This window comes from Rattus norvegicus, chromosome 5 (assembly GCF_036323735.1).
Source record: "Rattus norvegicus strain BN/NHsdMcwi chromosome 5, GRCr8, whole genome shotgun sequence".
In the NCBI taxonomy this organism is placed as follows: domain Eukaryota; kingdom Metazoa; phylum Chordata; class Mammalia; order Rodentia; family Muridae; genus Rattus; species Rattus norvegicus.
Genome location: NC_086023.1, coordinates 98,278,085 through 98,290,455, shown reverse-complemented (window position 1 = coordinate 98,290,455; position 12,371 = coordinate 98,278,085). Strand labels below are relative to the sequence as shown.

General features: G+C 41.5%; 1 pseudogene; it reads left to right on the top strand.

Annotated features, from left to right (window-relative positions):
* The first annotated feature begins 6,891 nt into the window (after positions 1 to 6,891).
* Positions 6,892 to 11,230, top strand: Pwp1-ps1 (PWP1 homolog, endonuclein, pseudogene 1; annotated as a pseudogene).
* The last annotated feature ends 1,141 nt before the right edge of the window (positions 11,231 to 12,371 follow it).

The window sequence follows — 12,371 nt, the reverse complement described above, 5'->3', positions numbered from 1 at the left end:
CTTTGTTTAGCTCTGAACCCCAATTTTTAATAGGGTTATTTGTTTCCCTGCGGTCTAACTTCTTGAGTTCTTTGTATATTTTGGATATAAGGCCTCTATCTGTTGTAGGATTGGTAAAGATCTTTTCCCAATCTGTTGGTTGCTGTTTTGTCCTAACCACAGTGTCCTTTGCCTTACAGAAGCTTTGCAGTTTTATGAGATCCCATTTGTTGATTCTTGATCTTAGAGCATAAGCCATTGGTGTTCTGTTCAGGAAATTTTTTCCACTGCCCATGTGTTCCAGATGCTTCCCTAGTTTTTCTTCTATTAGTTTGAGTGTGTCTGGTTTGATGTGGAGGTCCTTGATACACTTGGACTTAAGCTTTGTACAGGGTGATAAGCATGGATCGATCTGCCTTCTTCTACATGTTGCCCTCCAGTTGAACCAGCACCATTTGCTGAAAATACTATCTTTTTTCCATTGGATGGTTTTGGCTCCTTTGTCAAAAATCAAGTGACCATAGGTGTGTGGGTTCATTTCTGGGTCTTCAATTCTATTCCATTGGTCTATCTGTCTGTCTCTGTACCAATACCATGCAGTTTTTATCACTATTGCTCTGTAATACTGCTTGAGTTCAGGGATAGTGATTCCCCCTGAAGTCCTTTTCTTGTTGAGGATAGCTTTAGCTATCCTGGGTTTTTTGTTATTCCAGATTAATTTGCAAATTGTTCTGTCTAACTCTTTGAAGAATTGGATTGGTATTTTTATGGGGATTGCATTGAATCTGTACATTGCTTTTGGTAAAATGGCCTTTTTAACTATATTAATCCTGCCAATCCATGAGCATGGGAGATCTTTCCATCTTCTGAGGTCTTCTTCAATTTCTTTCCTCAGTGTCTTGTAGTACTTATTGTACAGATCTTTTACTTGCTTGGTTAAAGTCATACCGAGGTACTTTATATTTATTTGGGTCTATTATGAAGGGTGTCGTTTCCCTAATTTCTTTCTCGGCTTGTTTCTCTTTGTATAGAGGAAGGCAACTGATTTATTTGAGTTAATTTTATACCCAGCCACTTTGCTGAAGTTGTTTATCAGCTTTAGTAGTTCTCTGGTGGAACTTTTGGGATCACTTAAATATACTATCATGTCATCTGCAAATAGTGATATTTTGACCTCTTCTTTTCCGATCTGTATCCCTTTGATCTCCTTTTGTTGTCTGATTGGTCTGGCTAGAACTTCAAGAACTATATTGAATAAGTAGGGAGAGAGTGGGCAGCCTTGTCTAGTCCCTGATTTTAGTGGGATTGCTTCAAGTTTCTCTCCATTTAGTTTAATGTTAGCAACTGGTTTGCTGTATATGGCTTTTACTATGTTTAGGTATGGGCCTTGAATTCCTATTCTTTCCAGGACTTTTATCATGAAGGGGTGTTGGATTTTGTCAAATGCTTTCTCAGCATCTAATGAAATGATCATGTGGTTCTGTTCTTTCAGTTTGTTTATATAATGGATCACGTTGATGGTTTTCCGTATATTAAACCATCCCTGCATGCCTGGGATGAAGCCAACTTGATCATGGTGGATGATTGTTTTGATGTGCTCTTGAATTCGGTTTGCCAGAATTTGATTGAGTATTTTTGCGTCGATATTCATAAGGGAAATTGGTCTGAAGTTCTCTTTCTTTGTTGTGTCTTTGTGTGGTTTAGGTATAAGAGTAATTGTGGCTTCGTAGAAGGAATTCGGTAGTGCTCCATCTGTTTCAATTTTGTGGAATAGTTTGGATAATATTGGTATGAGGTCTTCTATGAAGGTTTGATAGAATTCTGCACTAAACCCGTCTGGACCTGGGCTCTTTTTGGTTGGGAGACCTTTAATGACTGCTTCTATTTCCTTAGGAGTTATGGGGTTGTTTAACTGGTTTATCTGTTCCTGATTTAACTTCGATACCTGGTATCTGTCTAGGAAATTGTCCATTTTCTGAAGATTTTCAAATTTTGTTGAATATAGGTTTTTATAGTAAGATCTGATGATTTTTTGAATTTCCTCCGAATCTGCAGTTATGTCTCCCTTTTCATTTCTGATTTTGTTAATTTGGACACACTCTCTGTGTCCTCTCGTTAGTCTGGCTAAGGGTTTATCTATCTTGTTGATTTTCTCAAAGAACCAACTTTTGGTTCTGTTGATTCTTTCTATGGTCCTTTTTGTTTCTACTTGGTTGATTTCAGCTCTGAGTTTGATTATTTCCTGCCTTCTACTCCTCCTGGGTGTATTTGCTTCTTTTTGTTCTAGAGCTTTTAGGTGTGCTGTCAAGCTGCTGACATATGCTCTTTCCTGTTTCTTTCTGCAGGCACTCAGCGCTATGAGTATTCCTCTTAGCACAGCTTTCATTGTGTCACATAAGTTTGAGTATGTTGTATCTTCATTTTCATTAAATTCTAAAAAGTTTTTAATTTCTTTCTTTATTTCTTCCTTGACCAGGTTATCATTGAGTAGAGCATTGTTCAATTTCCACGTATTGAACACAATTTGGCATTCTTCCCTTATTGTTATTGAAGACCAGTTTTAGGCCGTGGTGTTCCGATAGCACGCATGGGATTATTTCTATCTTTCTGTACCTGTTGAGGCCCGTTTTTTGACCAATTATATGGTCAATTTTGGAGAAAGTACCATGAGGAGCTGAGAAAAAGGTATATCCTTTTGCTTTAGGATAGAATGTTCTATAAATATCCGTTAAGTCCATTTGGCTCATGACTTCTCTTAGTCTGTCGACATCACTGTTTAATTTCTGTTTCCATGATCTGTCCATTGATGAGAGTTGGGTGTTGAAATCTCCCACTATTATTGTGTGAGGTGCAATGTGTGTTTTGAGCTTTAGTAAGGTTTCTTTTACGTATGTAGGTGCCCTTGTATTTGGGGCATAGATATTTAGGATTGAGAGTTCATCTTGGTGGATTTTTCCTTTGATGAATATGAAGTGTCCTTCCTTATCTTTTTTGATGACTTTTAATTGGAAATTGATTTCACTTGATATTAGAATGGCTACTCCAGCTTGCTTCTTCTGACCATTTGCTTGGAAAATTGTTTCACTCTGAGGTAGTGTCTGTCTTTGTCTCTGAGGTGTGTTTCCTGTAGGCAGCAGAATGCAGGGTCCTCGTTGCGTATCCAGTTTGTTAATCTATGTCTTTTTATTGGGGAGTTGAGGCCATTGATATTGAGAGATATTAAGGAATAGTTATTATTGCTTCCCGTTATATTCATATTTGGATGTGAGGTTATGTTTGTGTGCTTTCATTCTCTTTGTTTTGTTGCCAAGACGATTAGTTTCTTGCTTCTTCTAGGGTATAGCTTGCCTCCTTATGTTGGGCTTTACCATTTATTATCCTTTGTAGTGCTGGATTTGTGGAAATATATTGTGTAAATTTGGTTTTGTCATGGAATATCTTGGTTTCTCCATCAATGTTAATTGAGAGTTTTGCACGATACAGTAACCTGGGCTGCCATTTGTGTTCTCTTAGTGTCTGTATGACATCAGTCCAGGATCTTCTGGCCTTCATAGTTTCTGGCGAGAAGTCTGGTGTGATTCTGATAGGTCTCCCTTTATATGTTACTTGACCTTTTTCCCTTACTGCTTTTAATATTCTTTCTTTATTTTGTGCGTTTGGTGTTTTGACAATTATGTGACGGGAGGTGTTTCTTTTCTGGTCCAATCTATTTGGAGTTCTGTAGGCTTCTTGTATGCCTATGGGTATCTCTTTTTTTAGGTTAGGGAAGTTTTCTTCTATGATTTTGTTGAAGATATTTACTGGTCCTTTGACCTGGGAGTCTTCACTCTCTTCTATACCTATTATCCTTAGGTTTGATCTTCTCATTGAGTCCTGGATTTCCTGTATGTTTTGGACCAATAGCTTTTTCCGTTTTACATTATCTTTGACAGTTGAGTCAATGATTTCTATGGAATCTTCTGCTCCTGAGATTCTCTCTTCCATCTCTTGTATTCTGTTGGTGAAGCTTGTATCTACAGCTCCTTGTCTCTTCTTTTGGTTTTCTATATCCAGGGTTGTTTCCATGTGTTCTTTCTTGATTGCTTCTATTTCCATTTTTAATTCCTTCAACTGTTCGATTGTGTTTTCCTGGAATTCTTTAAGGGATTTTTGCGATTCCTCTCTGTAGGCTTCTACTTGTTTATTAATGTTTTCCTGTGTTTCCCTAAGTGTGTTCATGTCTTTCTTGAAGTCCTCCAGCATCATGATCAAATATGATTTTGAAACTAGATCTTGCTTTTTTGGTGTGTTTGGATATTCCATGTTTGTTTTGGTGGGAGAATTGGGCTCCGATGATGGCATGTAGTCTTGGTTTCTGTTGCTTGGGTTCCTGCGCTTGCTTCTCGCCATCAGATTATCTCTAGTGTTACTTTGTTCTGCTATTTCTGACAGTGGCTAGACTGTCCTATAAGCCTGTGTGTCAGGAGTGCTGTAGACCTGTTTTCCTCTCTTTCAGTCAGTTATGGGGACAGAGTGTTCTGCTTTCGGGCGTGTAGTTTTTCCTCTACAGGTCTTCAGCTGTTCCTGTGGGCCTGTGTCTTGAGTTCACCAGGCAGCTTTCTTGCAGCAGAAAAGTTGGTCTTACCTGTGGTCCCGAGGCTCAGGTTTGCTCGTGGGTTGCTGCCCAGGGGCTCTCTGCAGCGGCAGCAACCAGGAAGAACTGTGCCACCCCTTCCGGGAGCTTCAGTGCACCAGGGTTCCAGATGGTCTTTGGCTTTTTCCTCTGGCGTCCGAGATGTGTGTGCAGGGAGCAGTCTCTTCTGGTTTCCCAGGCTTGTCTGCCTCTCTGAAGGTTTAGCTCTCCCTCCCACGGGATTTGGGTGCAGAGAACTGTTTATCCGGTCTGTTTCCTTCAGGGTCCGGCGGTGTCTCAGGCAGTGGTCCTGCCGCTCCTGGGCCCTCCCCCACGGGAGCCCAGAGGCCTTATACAGTTTCCTCTTGGGCCAGGGATGTGGGCAGGGGTGTGCAGTGTTGGTGGTCTCTTCTGCTCTGCAGCCTCAGGAGTGCCCACCTGACCAGGCGGTTGGGTCTCTCTCTCACCGGGTCTGGGAGCAGAGAGCTGCTGCGGGCCGGGATCCGCGGGTGTGGGACTTCCGGTAAACACAGAACGTGCCTGGTCCTAGAGAAATTCTGCTTCCGTGTGTCCCAAGCTCACCAGGCAGCTTTCTTGCAGCAGAAAATTTGGTCTTACCTGTGGTCCCGAGGCTCAGGTTCGCTCGTGGGGTGCTGCCCAGGGGCTCTCTGCAGCGGCAGCCTTGTTCTGCTATTTCTGACAGTGGCTAGACTGTCCTATAAGCCTGTGTGTCAGGAGTGCTGTAGACCTGTTTTCTTCTCTTTCAGTCAGTTATGGGGACAGAGTGTTCTGCTTTCGGGCGTGTAGTTTTTCCTCTCTACAGGTCTTCAGCTGTTCCTGTGGGCCTGTGTCTTGAGTTCACCAGGCAGCTTTCTTGCAGCAGAAAAGTTGGTCTTACCTGTGGTCCCGAGGCTCAAGTTCGCTCGCGGGGTGCTGCCCACGGGCTCTTTGGGGCGGCAGCAACCAGGAAGACCTGTGCCACCCCTTCCGGGATCTTATGCAGCCTCAGGAGTGCCCACCTGACCAGGCGGTGAGGTCTCTATCCCAAGGGGTCTGGGAGCAGAGAGCTGCTGCGGGCCGGGATCCGCGAATGTGGGACTTCCAGTAAACACAGGACGTGCCTGGTTCTAGAGGAATTCTTCCTCTGTGTGTCCCGATTTCACCAGGCAGCCTTCTTGCAACAGACAAGTTGGTCTTACCTGTGGTCCCGAGGCTCAAGTTTGCTTGCGGGGCGCTGCCCACGGGCTCTCTGCGGCGGCAGCAACCAGGAAGATATGAGCCGCCCCTTCCGGGAGCTTCAGTGCACCAGGGTTCCAGATGGCCTTTGGTGTTTTCCTCTGGCGTCCGAGATGTATGTACAGAGAGCAGTCTCTTCAGGTTTCCCAGGCTTGTCTGCCTCTCTGAAGGTTTAGCTCTCCCTCCCACAGGATTTGGGTGCAGAGAACTGTTTATCCGGTCTGTTTCTTTCAGGTTCCGGCGGTGTGAGGTAGGATTTCTTTTAATCAGGTTTCTTCTCATATATAGGGACAGGGCTTTTTCATACTCAGTGAAAAACTAGAAGCTTTTCTTTTTCTGTATGAAGTAAACCTTGAAGTGTATTTTTCATCCAGAATAAAAGAATTCATTTTGCTCTGGCACTTGCTTAATGGACCTAGTGGAGGCTTTTGCTACATCCATCAAATATTCATATATATATATATATATATATATATATATATATATATATATATATATATATGTGTGTGTGTGTGTGTATGTTCATATGTATGTATGTATGTATATGTATATACAAGTATAGATGTGTATAAGTATGTAGGTTGACAAGAATGTATAACAGTATGCATGAGTATGTTTATATGAATGTGTATGTATGTGTTTGTTTCTGTGCATATTTGCTTATATAAAAGTTTTGTTTTGTGAACTTGATTCTTTTTTCCTGGATCAATTAAAGTAAATTGCTCCAAGCTTCCCTCTCAGCTCGCCAGAGAGAGGAAAGGCTTGTGGGCAAGAGAGAAAGGAGCATTAGCAGTAAACCCTCTACGGAATTCTCTACTGCTATAGAGCATATTTTTATTTAAAGTAAGTTATATTGTAAGTTTATAAGTAAATAAGTGATAAGTTTTCCAGGGCTAATCAAGCACAGCGAATTATAAAGAAAATAATTGCCCTGCCCCTTTCCCTTGGTTCCTGAAAATGATGCCAAGCAGGTGCCTGCACCTGTGCACTGTTCCACTTCACAGAGCTCATAGTCTCTTCCAGAGACCATGTCAACAGCTTGTGCTGGGTTCAAAGCAAAGATCATGAACAGCAGCCATCAAGTGACCTGCATGGATTGGGTGGCCAAAGAGAGGCCAGACAAAATAGAGTTTAAGAGGAAGTGAAACGTCTCATTGCTGAAAAAAATGGAAAATTACAAGAAGAAGATGGAAGTGAGGAATCAGAGGCAGGCAGTCCTTCAGAAGATGGCATGCAGAGTGATGGACCCAAGCACAGCTTAGAGAGCCCTTGGAGGATTGGAATCCACAAGATGACCTTACACTAGATAATGGTGAGCTTGATGAGGACATCCTACATAATTATGATGAAGAGGACAACCCAGAACCTGAGACCGTTCCATAATCTCTGTTGGGTCTTATGGTCTATTGTCATAATGATCAGGATAAATATGTCACTCTGAAAGATACGGAGCAGTGTGAGCATGAAGATTTTTTGAATAAGTGGACTGACAACCTCATCATTTGTGGCTGTGCCGAACATGAGCAGTGCAATTTAGAGGTATAGGTTTACAATTAAGAAGAGGAGTCCTTCGGGGCTGGGGATTTAGCTCAGTGGTAGAGCGCTTACCTAGGAAGCGCAAGGCCTTGGGTTCGGTCCCCAGCTCCGAAAAAAAGAACCAAAAAAAAAAAAAAAAAAAAGAAGAGGAGTCCTTCGCAAAAATACTCAACAAAATTCTGGCAAACCGAATTCCAGAGCACATCAAAACAATCATCCACCATGATCAAGTAGGCTTCACCCCAGGCATGCAGGGATGGTTTAATATACGGAAAACCATCAACGTGATCCATTATATAAACAAACTGAAAGAACAGAACCACATGATCATTTCATTAGATGCTGAGAAAGCATTTGACAAAATCCAACACCCCTTCATGATAAAAGTCCTGGAAAGAATAGGAATTCAAGGCCCATACTTAAACATAGTAAAAGCCATATACAGCAAACCAGTTGCTAACATTAAACTAAATGGAGAGAAACTTGAAGCAATCCCACTAAAATCAGGGACTAGACAAGGCTGCCCACTCTCTCCCTACTTATTCAATATAGTTCTTGAAGTTCTAGCCAGACCAATCAGACAACAAAAGGAGATCAAGGGGATACAGATCGGAAAAGAAGAGGTCAAAAAATCACTATTTGCAGATGATATGATAGTATATTTAAGTGATCCCAAAAGTTCCACCAGAGAACGACTGAAGCTGATAAACAACTTCAGCAAAGTGGCTGAGTATAAAATTAACTCAAATAAATCAGTAGCCTTCCTCTATACAAAAGAGAAACAAGCCGAGAAAGAAATTAGGGAAACGACACCCTTCATAATAGACCCAAATAATATAAAGTACCTCGGTATGACTTTAACCAAGCAAGTAAAAGATCTGCACAATAAGAACTTCAAGACACTGAGGAAAGAAATTGAAGAAGACCTCACAAGATGGAAAGATCTCCCATGCTCATGGATTGGCAGGATTAATATAGTAAAAATGGCCATTTTACCAAAAGCAATCTACAGATTCAATGCAATCCCCATCAAAATACCAATCCAATTCTTCAAAGAGTTAGACAGAACAATTTGCAAATTCATCTGGAATAACAAAAAACCCATGATAGCTAAAGCTATCCTCAACAAGAAAAGGACTTCAGGGGGAATCACTATCTCTGAACTCAAGCAGTATTACAGAGCATTAGTGATAAAAACTGCATGGTATTGGTACAGAGACAGACAGATAGACCAATGGAATAGAATTGAAGACCCAGAAATGAACCCACACACCTATGGTCACTTGATTTTTGACAAAGGAGCCAAAACCATCCAATGGAAAAAAGATAGCATTTTCAGCAAATGGTGCTGGTTCAACTGGAGGTCAACATGTAGAAGAATGCAGATCGATCCATGCTTATCACCCTGTACAAAGCTTAAGTCCAAGTGGATCAAGGACCTCCACATCAAACCAGACACACTCAAACTAATAGAAGAAAACTAGGGAAGCATCTGGAACACATGGGCACTAGAAAAAATTTCCTGAACAAAACACCAATGGCTTACGCTCTAAGATCAAGAATCGACAAATGGGATCTCATAAAACTGCAAAGCTTCTGTAAGGCAAAGGACACTGTGGTTAGGACAAAACGGCAACCAACAGATTGGCAAAAGATCTTTACCAATCCTACAACAGATAGAGGCCTTATATCCAAAATATACAAAGAACTCAAGAAGTTAGACCGCAGGGAGACAAATAACCCTATAAAAAATGGGGTTCAGAGCTAAACAAACAATTCACAGCTGAGGAATGCCGAATGCCTGAGAAACACCTAAAGAAATGTTCAACATCTTTAGTCATAAGGGAAATGCAAATCAAAACAACCCTGAGATTTCACCTCATACCAGTGAGAATGGCTAAGATCAAAAAACTCAGGTGATAGCAGATGCTGGCGAGGATGCGGAGAAAGAGGAACACTCCTCCATTGTTGGTGGGATTGCATACTGGTACAACCATTCTGGAAGTCAGTCTGGAGGTTCCTCAGAAAATTGGACATTGAACTGCCTGAGGATCCAGCTATACCTCTCTTGGGCATATACCCAAAAGATGCCCCAACATATAAAAGAGACACGTGCTCCACTATGTTCATCACAGCCTTATTTATAATAGCCAGAAACTGGAAAGAACCCAGATGCCCTTCAACAGAGGAATGGATACAGAAAATGTGGTACATCTACACAATGGAATATTACTCAGCTATCAAAAACAACGACTTTATGAAATTCGTAGGCAAATGTTTGGAACTGGAAAATATCATTCTGAGTGAGCTAACCCAATCACAGAAAGACATACATGGTATGCACTCATTGATAAGTGGCTATTAGCCCAAATGCTTGAATTACCCTAGATGCCTAGAACAAATAAAACTCAAGAGGGATGATCAAAATGTGAATGTTTCATGCCTTCTTTAAAAGGGGAACAAGAATACCCTTGGCAGGGAAGAGAGAGGCAAAGATTAAAACAGAGACTGAAGTAACACCCATTCAGAGTCTGCCCCACATGTGGCCCATACATATACAGTCATCCAATTAGACAAGATGGATGAAGCAAAGAAGTGCAGACCGACAGGATCCGGCTGTAGATCGCTTGAGAGACACAGCCAGAATACAGCAAATACAGAGGTGAATGCCATCAGCAAACCACTGAACTGAGAATAGAACCCCCGTTGAAGGAATCAGAGAAAGAACTGGAAGAGCTTGAAGGGGCTCGAGACCCCATATGTACAACAATACCAAGCAACCAGAGCTTCCAGGGACTAAGCCACTACCTAAAGACTATACATGGACTGACCCTGGACTCTGACCTCATAGGTAGGAATGAATATCCTAGTAAGAGCACCAGCGGAATGGGAAGCCCTGGGTCCTGCTAAGACTGAACCTTCAGTGAACTAGACTGGTGGGGGGAGGGCAGCCATGGGGGGAGGGTTGGGAGGGGAACACCCATAAGGAAGGGGAGGGGAGAGGGGGATGTTTGCCCGGATACCGGGAAAGGGAATAACACTCGAAATGTATATAAGAAATACTCAAGTTAATAAAAAAACAAAAAAAAACAACAACAAAAAAAAAAAAAACAAGAAGAGGAGTCCTTCTATGTCCACCACAACATACTCCTGTCTGCATACCTGTCTGCACATCCTCTGAGTATGAGATGACTGAATTTTTATCCCAGGCCAGATGCTTCTCCTGTAATTTACATTGCTGTGGGAAACGTGACCCCTGTCATTTAGGTGTGGGATCTTTCTGTAGGGAAGTCGGCAGCCAGGTTTACTGCACATACAGATGACTGCAGTGAACACATCCAAAATTACCTCCTATGGCACTTCAGTGGCCAGATCAAATAAGTGACCGAGAACCATTTCTCACCATGTCATATCTTGGCCAGTACAGATGATGGTTTTGTATATAATCTGGATACACGTTCAGAGAAGTTGATTTTTACACTTAATGCACACGACTATGAAATGTCTGGTCTTGATCTGAGCAGTTAGATCAAAGGCTGCCTTGTGACTGTCCACAGACAATTTTGTGAAGATCTGGGATATCTTAGGAGAAAGGCCAAGTCTCATTCACTCTAGAGACATTAAAATGAGAGTTCTCTTTTCATCAAGCTTTCCTGATTTGTCATTTGTTTATGCCTTTGGAGGACAGAAAGAAGGGCTTTGGGTTTGGGATTAAGCACTGTCTCTTCAGTAAATGAAGTGTTTGGAAGACATGAGAGACTGATTATTGGCAACAGGAAAGGTTTATTCCTTAGTGGCCTCTATGGGAGCAGGAACTCACAGACACCAATGAAGTCCTGTCAAAGATCAGTTTCCTGGTGTGCTTAACTAACTCAGAGTTTCAAAAAATCCTGTCCTAAAAATGTTCATGTGTACCTACAACCATAGACGGAAACAAAATTCAGTGTCTGTTGCCATTGCTCTATGCGGCATTGGTGGCAGTCCACAACCATTGGGCTGTCTTCAACTGAATACTGAACAGAGTTCTTTCTTTTTTTGAAAATAAAGTTTTCACTTTAAATAAAGTAGGGGTGGGTGGAAAAATTAAATAATTAGAATGATAAAGCGTTAACTTTCCCTAATGCTTAATGAAGAACAGAATAGTAATAGTTAAGAGGGGGATAAGGAGGGGAGGGAATGGGGGCTTATGGAAGTGAAACTGGGAAGGGGAATAACCTTTGAAATGTAAGTAATGAAATATATCTAATAAAAAAGGAACTGTGCAAAGAAAAGATTTAGCAAAGAGCAATAAGAAGAAAGAGTTAAATTTCAGCCAAAAGCAATCAAAGTTATAAGGCACAGAACAATGATAGGTTTAAGTTCTTTAACACCAAACAAGTAGAGAGTTAAATGCTTTAGCATAGAACAGTTAGACAGTCAAAAGGCTAGAACTCATCAGTCTTCTGACTTATGTCCAATGTTGTGTTCCACTTCAGTCCCATTCCCTCAGGCTAGGCAGGCTCCCTGCAAAGCACACCACCCCAATCTCTCTATTACCTCTCTGTCTCTCTGTCTCTGTCTCTGTCTCTGTCTTTTTCTGTCTCTGTCTCTGTCTCTGTCCTCTCTCTCTCTCTCTCTCTCTCTCTCTCTCTCTCTCTCTCTCTCTCTCTTTCTCTCTCTGTATTCCACTTTACAGATCAGAATACGAGATCTCAGGTATTATTCCTGGCATGCATTTTGTTTATTTCTTGTATGATGGACACTATCTGAAATTGTAAATCAAATAAATTATTTTATAAGTTTTCCTGGCCATGATGTTTTATTAAAGTAATAACAGAATAACTGAGACAGGCAGAGGATTACACTTCTACTCCAAAAGGGACTCCAAGAGCAGGACTGAAACCCAATAGGGCAAACATCAAATCCTTTATCTCCTCATCCAACATCATGGACTCAGTGTTTCATTCATATGCATTCAATAAATAGTACAAACTATAGAAGGATCAAAATAGGGTCTGATGGTCAATTT